The sequence below is a fragment of the Saccostrea cucullata genome, unplaced genomic scaffold, assembly GCF_032062105.1.
Source record: "Saccostrea cucullata isolate Sc308-1 unplaced genomic scaffold, CSIRO_AGI_Scuc_v1 ctg14164, whole genome shotgun sequence".
Taxonomy (NCBI): Eukaryota; Metazoa; Mollusca; class Bivalvia; order Ostreida; family Ostreidae; genus Saccostrea; species Saccostrea cuccullata.
The window spans coordinates 1-7351 of record NW_026919569.1 but is presented as its reverse complement, the minus strand read 5'-3'; the positions used below and the strand labels follow the sequence as shown (position 1 = coordinate 7351).

The window sequence follows — 7351 nt, the reverse complement described above, 5'->3', positions numbered from 1 at the left end:
CCAACAACTGCAAATTCATAAATCTTTCCTTTAAACAGGAGTAAAATGAGCAAGAGGAAAGAGAAACACAGACTCTACAGCAGCATCTCAGGTTTAGCTTGTTTTCTCACAGCTATTGTCACCAAGGAACAACAAATGAAGATATCCCACCTTTTACAGACAGCTCTTGCATAGATTTACCTGTAGATGATGTTAACATCAAGACTTTCAAAGAGAAAGGTAAAGAGCTAAGTTTTAATATAAAATAAATTTTCTATTTTGAGGACATCTATTATTCTTATTTGACACATTCCTCTATATTAGTTGGAAAAAAATTCAAAAGAAGGAAAAAGATACACAAAACTAATATACATTAGGTTTATAGTATTAAAATAGTATAATATCTTAAAAAAATCTTTCTGAGCAATTTTAAAATGCCCGGGCAAACTTCTTTCCAAATGTGAAAGGGCAAAAATAACACAGGGCGAAAAATAACCCTGTATACAGTATATTATCACATCCAATTCTATTCGAATTGGAGGCTTTAATCGAAGAAAGTGCTAATTTCCCATATTATAAAATCCATAGATCCGCCCATAATCCCTATAATCAATTTGAGTTATTCCCCCTGAGTCAACTTCCGTTAATCCCTTTTCATTCACAGACTATATGAATGAGGTTGGTGCAATTTTAAAGGATAATTTTTTTTTTGCAAATTTAGATATTTAGAAAAATAGTTAATGGGTATAATACATATGGATGGTTTTGTTATCTAATTGGTAGTTGTTTGCTGCAATCAATTTAGGAGTATTTATTCATTATTTCCCGATGATCCTTGATTTTATAATGATAATTTTTTCTAGCGTCTATTGTGGCCATTTTGTATTAGCCGACCACTTTGTATCTATATAAGTTTTCATTAAAACAGATTATATGATGTAAGTATGTGATAAGATATAATGATTATTAAGTCAATTATCTTGATCGTTAGGATTTATATCATATTGCCTTGGCTTAATTAATTTTTCTTTGTTTTATAAATTGATCCGACACGTTTCAGATTTCTATACCAAGGGGAGATAAAAAAAAAAAAAAAAAAAAATTAGGCTAACTTTATAAAAAGAAATAACCATGTGAGAATGAGGAGATAATTAATTAAGATTTCTTTTCTTACAAATATACAAAATAATATATATGTATAAAAATAAATAATTATTTTCTTTTCTTTTCTGAACACGATGCCACCGAGAGCTAAGAAGCGCAGAATGGCTCAACCATCAGCGACTGCCACACAGCAGCCAAGTGGTAGTCAGGCTACAGTGTCTGTGAATTCCCAGACGTACTCGTCGACGGCGTCGGCAGGATGTCCAGTACCAATACCACCGACCCAGGCTCCATCAACTTCTGTTGTGGCGAAAGCGCAACCCATGTTGACAAGAAGTGCAGGGCCATGCTTTGCACCAACCACCTCTGGAGCAACAGTCTCAACTCCAACAGATGTTGGCACCACCCCTGCTCCTGTCCCATCAATACATATGATTGGTATGAATGTTTCTAGCACAGTCAGACAACGTATTATTAGTGGGCAGTATATTGATTTGGCCACATTGGTAACACCAAAATCAGGGTCTGATGAAAAGAAATTAGTTATGAATAGTATGGGTGAGATACTTTATAAAGATGCCAACCCCAAAAAGGTAGAAAATATTGAGCAATGGACTGACCTTATGCTCATATTTGCAAGTGTGTACTTGAGTGCACATCCCGCCAAGACTCTTGACCTACTTAAGTACATACAGACCGTAAGAATGGGTGTTACATGTAGCAGGGGGGCTATATCTTGGAAAGAATATGATACGCAGTTTAGGCTGCGCTAAGAGCAAAATCCTGTGTCTTCCTGGGGTGAAATTGACTCGGAATTATGGTTTATGTATATGCATTCTGGGCCTGCTTATAACGTAACAAATGCACCCAAAACCAATAATGATAAATGCTACAATTTCAATTACAAGGGATCTTGTGACAAATTCCCTTGCATGTATAAACACAGCTGTATTCGATGTGGTAGCAACCATCCACAGATACATTGCATTACACAAGCCTCAAACACGGGGTCCGCACAAATATTTCGCCAACAAAATTCAAGTGGTCAATTCTATGGACAGTCAAATTTTCGTCCACAAACCACCAATGCAAATACCAACTTTAAGGGGTATTCAACCAATGCAAATACCAATTATAAGGGGTATTCCAGCAGCAACACCCAGCGCCCCACCTACTCAAGACCAAGATTCCGCACCCCGCAATCTATGGCGTCTAGGTTCAACGCCTATTAATGTACACGCCCTTAAAAAATGTCTCGTCCACTATCCTAACAGAATCATAGCAAATCGCCTAATCCAAGGATTCTCTCAAGGGTTTAAACTTCATTATCATGGGCCTAGATTACCAATTCAATGTAATAATTTGAAATCCGCGGACGATCATCCTAATGAACTTAAAGAGAAAATCGACAAAGAAATTGAAATGGGGAGGATACAGGGTCCTTTCACGCAAATACCAATTTCTAATCTTAGGTTATCTCCAATTGGGTTAGTGCCGAAGGGGGATAATTTGGGCTGGCATCTAATAACGCACCTCTCTTTCCCGAAGTTTAGTAGTGTGAATTCATACATAGATCCTTGTGAAACTGCTGTACAATGTTCATCCTTTGATTCAGTAATTCAGATGATTGCTAAATTAGGGAAGGGGGCTTTCATAGGTAAGCGAGACATAAAATCCGCATTTCGACTTCTTCCAATATTTCCCGGCGATTTTGATCTCCTGGGTTTTAAATTCCAGGGTAATTATTTCATAGATAAATGTTTACCTATGGGGTGCTCCATTTCGTGTAAGGTTTTCGAGGATTTTTCTACAATTTTGCAGTGGGCTACGGTACAGCGCTCTAAAGCATCAACAATTGATCATTATCTAGATGATTTTATATTTGCTGGGAGGGATGCCCATTCTTGTCAAGATCTTATGTCGAATTTTCAAGACGTCTGCGATGATATAGGTGTTCCTATTGCCGAGGACAAATCTGAAGGCCCTACTATGGTTATGACATTTTTAGGTTTTGAGATAGATACTTATCATATGCTAGCTAAGATCCCCAATTCAAAATGCTTATAGCTACAGGGTATTTTACACCATCTTGTTGTTCAACGCAAGACAACACTCAAACAATTACAATCTGTTTTAGGTAAACTGAATTTCTTTACAAGAGCCATAAGACCAGGTAGGGCATTTCTGCGTCGGCTTTATAATGCTACAATAGGAGTTTCAGAATTACATTATCGCATAAGGATAACTCAATCAATGCGACAGGACTTGTACATGTGGATTAGTTTTCTTGAATCATTTAATGGAACTGTGTATTTTTTAGATATTGAGTGGACGTCAGACAACAACATTAATTTTTACACAGATAGTTCCGGTTCGTCTTACTTGGGATGTGGTGCTTATTTCAATGGGGAATGGTGTTTTTACCCTTGGCCAGAGACTTGGGCGTCCAATGACGTACTTAAAGACATGACCTTTTTAGAGTTAGTTCCGGTGGTCTTGGCCGTCTATTTATGGGGTAACAAACTCGCTAATAAAAAGATCATTCTCCATATAGACAATCAAGCTGTAGTCGCTATAATAAATAAACTCACTTCCAAATCAGAGCGGGTCATGACACTACTTAGACCATTTGTCCTTGCTTCTATGAATTATAATATTCTGTTTCGTGCAGTTTACATACCAAGTAAAGACAATGTAGTAGCTGATTCAATTTCTCGTAAGCAGTGGGCCAGATTCCGACAAGCAGCTCCCCATGCCAGGAAACACCCTTGCCCAGTACCCCTATCTTTCCGCAACATCATCTCCAGCCTGCGTTTGCTAAACTTTTAGACGCCTCAGTATCTGAAAACACACATAAATCTCATCGGGCTGGAATGGCAGCTTATTACAAAGTATGTAGACTCATTGATTGCACGCCATGGCCCCCTACATTAAACTCAGTCGTGCAATTCGTTTTGCATTCATCTTCATCCGGCCTCGCATATGGTACTGTGAGGTCATACTTGTCTGCCATTTCATTTTATTGTAAATTGCAGAGTGTTCACGATCCAATCCCCGAGTTCTTGGTTACAAAGTTATTGCAGGGCATAAAACGTTTGAAACATAAAGTAGATACTAGATTGCCAATAACGAAAACAATTTTGCTAAATATTATTCAAGTTCTGCCCATAATATGTACCAATGCTTTTGAAACAGCTCTTTTCTCGGCTGCATTCTCCCTGGCATTTCATGGATTTTTAAGAGTTGGCGAATTAACAGTTAATAAAAGAGAAGGTGACCAACAAAACACAATTCAAATCGACAATTTGTCCATTAATCACGAAACGCAATCTCTCTTACTGACTATCCAGTATTCGAAAACGGACCAGTTAGGTAAAGGCACAGTACTACAAATAGATAAGCAGGGTGGTGTAGCATGTCCATATCAGCTCATTACTAAATACGTCAGCATCCGTCCAGAGGGTTCAGGTCCATTATTTCGACACTTCGATTTATCCCCACTCACACGATATCAATTTACGGGGGTACTTTGTAAGGCAGTAAAGCACCTAAATTTGCCTGGTATCTCAGGATACAAATCTCACTCTTTTCGTATCGGCGCGAGTACTGATCTCGCGTTAAAAGGATTTTCAACTAATGACATTCAGAGATCTGGTCGTTGGAAATCTGATTCTTACAAATCCTAAATTCGCATACCAAAGTTTTAATCTAATTTTAGATATACAGACATTATGTTTGGTGGGTTCATCAATAATCAAGCACGCCTTTGTGGAAGCTGTATTAAGACCAGGTGGTACAAATTTGACATTAGAAAGAAAACACATCTCCCTGTGGTGGCAGGGTTATAGTGGCCTCCAGTTAAGTAAAACTAAACAAAAGATTAGAACTCTTGAAAAGGTGGGCCCTGTACCTAATTTCATCCTTATGCTGTACATTGTGGGGGGAATGTCTTGGGCAATGTATCGATCAGAAAAATATGGGTGGTTGCAAAGCAGTTGGTTTTATTTCTAAGGAATCACTTTCAAAACAGTAGGATTATATGGTCATTTATACTTCCGCGTCTCCAATGGCGCTATTCAGCAAATTTAAAATCTATGGAAAATGCACGCAAACGGGTTAATTCTGGTATAGCTGCAATTGTCTTGCAATCTGGGGGCGCAATAATTCGCCATACAGACATTAAACCTGATCCAGCTTTGTTTTTACAGGATGGGGTACACTTGTCCTCGTTGGGGAATAACATTTTTCTAAACTCTCTCCAGGGGGGACTTGAGGCTATCGTAGCGCATAGTCAATCCTGCTTTCCTAATTAACAATGGTCCTGGGTACGGCTGTTCGTATATGCCGCTCTACCCCCACCATGGTGGCGGAGTTCCCTGGATGAGTTTCATTCTGATCCTCATCTCAGGGAACTTGTGGCGTATAAGCGGCATTTTGGTAATTATATTGTAAGCTTTGACCTCTGCACCTCCCAGGGTCAATGCTTTCTATATATATATATATATATATATATATATATATATATATATATATATATATATATATGGTGAACTTTGAACTTTGATGTTGTGAACTTTGAACTTTTGATGTTGTATGAACTTTGACTTACCACTATATGAACTTTGACCTTTGGTAATGACCTTGATGTATGATTTGCTTTGATGTTGAATGTTGTTTGTGCATTTGATTGGGGCATGCTCTTGTTGGCTGCCCATTGCCCATATTGTTTGTTTGCATTTGAAACTAAATAACAGCCGTGCCCATAATATCGCCACACTTTAATAAAATTAATTTCAAGTTACCATTTGTTTGAATTACACTTTTCTGAGATAAATTTACATTAATGTTTGCCCTTATATAACAATAATTTAACAAGGCATTTTTACACTTCTTTTAAACATGTTTTTCATGACTGACCATAGGTATGCAGTGTGACACTGACCCTTTGATGGCAGAAAATGACTCATTAAAGAAACAGGTGAAAGACCTCCAAATAGAAGTGAAGAAACATAAATGGAGTTTCCAGAAAATTACAGATGATGATTCCAAGACCCGCTTTTATACTGGACTTCCAACATTTGCTGTATTCATGTGGCTATTCAGGTATGTTTATAACATGTATAAAATTTACTATTACTTCTGCAAAGATTTATTCATCGTCACAAACCACGGCCAAAATGTACGATATCCTCTCCCATTCTGGCCTTGGTTGAACGAGGAAAGAATTCTTCGTAGCTCATTAAAATATTGACCAATGCGAGTAAAGCATAGTCGGATGATGAACTTTATTGCGACCTTTCAATATCCAATCGCAGTATAGGAAATATGTCTTGTATACTGTTGACATCATTTGTTGATTTCATTTGCGATGGAAACAGTATTGGCCACTGACTGAATATGACATCACAATAGAGAGGCGTAAATATTCAAGAATATGACTCTTTTTGTGATCAAGCAGCCACGGGTAGGAGCTATATATGCGGACTCCGGACCGTGGCTTGAGACGATGGGGTTTATTATCAGTTTTTTAACTTTTTGTTCATAATTTTATGAAATTGCATGTACATGTACTGACAAAATTTTTTGCATGCTTTTAGCTTTCTAAAACCAAAGGCAGAGAAAATGAAGTATTGGCTAGGGACAAGCACAGATATTTCTTCTGACCGCAAGAGAGCATCAGCAGGGGCATTGGATTACATCGATCAGATGTTTGCAGTTCTTATTAGACTGAAGGTTGGACTCTTGACCAGCGATATTGCTGAACGATTTCAAATTTCAGAGGGTACTTTTTCAAAATATTTTTTCTACATGGATCTGTCTACTGTGGCAAGAATTGAAATGTTTAAACCCTTTCCCGTCTCGAGATATTATTCAAAGAACTATGCCATCTTCATTTAAAATCAGATATCCTTCAGTTCGAGTTATCATAGATTGTACAGAAATTTTTATACAAAAATCATCTCGTCTTGACACCCAAAGTTTAACTTTTTCAAATTACAAGCACCATACCACTGCCAAATTTTTGATTGGTATTAGTCCATCTGGAGTTATAACATTTGTATCTGAAGGTTGGCCTGCAAAAACATCTGATAGAGAACTCACAATATCTTCAGGTTTAATTGAATTGTTAGATGAAAATGATAGTGTTATGGCTGATAAAGGTTTTACCATTAAGGATTTGTTGGAGAAAAAGAAATGCAAGTTAAACATTCCACCTTTTAGAGGAAGTGCACCAAGTTCTCTACGGATGAAGTTTTTGAAACCCAAG

General features: G+C 37.5%; 2 pseudogenes; both read left to right on the top strand.

The window, feature by feature from the left end:
- The first annotated feature begins 1217 nt into the window (after positions 1–1217).
- Positions 1218–2315, top strand: LOC134233673 (uncharacterized; annotated as a pseudogene).
- Positions 2316–2706: 391 nt separating this feature from the next.
- LOC134233664 (uncharacterized) lies at positions 2707–7347 on the top strand (annotated as a pseudogene).
- Positions 7348–7351: the final 4 nt, after the last annotated feature.